This window comes from Acinonyx jubatus, chromosome F2 (assembly GCF_027475565.1).
Source record: "Acinonyx jubatus isolate Ajub_Pintada_27869175 chromosome F2, VMU_Ajub_asm_v1.0, whole genome shotgun sequence".
Classification (NCBI taxonomy): Eukaryota; Metazoa; Chordata; class Mammalia; order Carnivora; family Felidae; genus Acinonyx; species Acinonyx jubatus.
In genome coordinates, this window is record NC_069394.1 from 29,103,240 (window position 1) to 29,104,915 (window position 1,676).

The 1,676-nt window shown below is 44.6% G+C and overlaps 1 pseudogene; it reads left to right on the plus strand.

Annotated features, from left to right (window-relative positions):
* Window positions 1-268: 268 nt before the first annotated feature.
* LOC106973361 (protein BTG3-like) lies at window positions 269-1,046 on the plus strand (annotated as a pseudogene).
* The last annotated feature ends 630 nt before the right edge of the window (window positions 1,047-1,676 follow it).

The following is a 1,676-nucleotide window of genomic DNA, read 5'->3' on the forward strand; positions in this document are numbered from 1 at the left end:
TAAATGTTTATTCATTTTTTGAAAGAGAGAGACAGAGTGTGAGTGGCGGAGGAGCAAACAGAGAGGGAGACACAGACTCTGAAGCAGGCTCCAGGCTCTGCCCCGATGTGGGGCTTGAAGTCACAAAATGTGATATGACCTGAGGCTGAAGTCAGAAGCTAAACAACTGAGCCACTCAGGCACCCCAATAAGTCTTACAATTTAAAGAGAACAATTTAGACGATGCGGGAGCCACCTGCTCTCCGAACTAGATCGCAGCACAGAGGGGATGTCCTGGGTTATCCTTCTGGAGTCGTCCACAGCCAACTCTGGCCCCAGGGCAGCGGAGGCAGGAGAGATTAACAAGATTGTGGCTGTTGTCTTCTTTCTCACCAGGCTAGCTCGAAAACATGGTAAATTGAAAAAAGGGGCAGTTGAGAGGTTTGAAATTGACCCTTAAACTTCAAGAAAAATACAACATCACTGGTACCCAGAAAAACCATCAAAAGAACAGGTCTATGGAGACATCTGTGTCAGTACAGTTCAGAGAGTTGATCCTGATGTCCTGAGACATCTGCATGAGAACAGCTGCATCTCTTACACCCATCTAGGTTTGCCAAAGGACTCTGGGTGGGTCTACGTGAGGTGTGATGTGGGTACAGAGAGAAAAACAATGTTGCCAGCTTTGAAAATGAGGATGAGAACAAGATGAAATCTCCAAGAAAGTTACCAGGACCCTTGATAAGGTTATCTCTGAGTTCAGGATCCTGACCTAACAATGAGGAAACAAGCAAGAAGTGAAACCCAATTCCATGACTGCAACCTCAAGCCCCTTGTATCACATTTCACAGTGGATATTCCTGCATCTTCCATTGTGGCATCCTTTGCTCAGAAAAAAAGCCAGGAATGTGCTGAGGAAATGGCCATCAGAATCAGTACCCTTCTCCTATTCCATTTGTTATCCAAATCACAAAAGGAAGAATGAACCAGTTATCACCCAAATCCCTCCTGGAATGCGTTGTGACCAGAATCACTGGATTAATCCTCAGGTGTTAGCACCTCACTAGCTGCTTTTGATTCTGTTGGTGTCAATGATGAGAGAAGGTAGAATAAGTCTGACCACATATTAAAAATAAACGTTCAGGGGCGCTTCGGTGGCTCAGTCAGTTAAGCATTGGACTGTTGCTTTCGGCTCAGGTTGTGATCTCAACTGTTTCGTTTAGTGGATTCAGCACCCCCGTCAGATTCTGTGCTGGCAACTCGGAGCCTGCTTGGGGTTCTCTCTCAACCTTGTACTTATTTGCACTCCGTCTACTGTTTCGTGCCTTCTTCCCTTTATGTAACCTGCTCACCTGTAAGGAATTCTTTTGTCCCTTATCCTAAACTCAGGCTTCATATTCTCTAGAAACTTCCCTGTTAACCCAGGTTGAATGAAATGATCTTTGTTGGTTTTCATACTGCCCTGTACCTACCTCCATTATTTCTCTCAGCATATTACATATGAAATTCTCCTTTGAAGTGTCTGCCACAATTAGACTAAGAGGCTCTTTGATGGTGTGGGCCCTACCTTATTTCATTCTCCTCAGTGCCAGCTACTTTAGGTGTTGAGAAAAGATTTATTGAATTAAACTGAACTGAATCAGGCAAGCAGTAAAGAACCAGGGAGCACGTAGGCACTATATGCACCATAGATCACA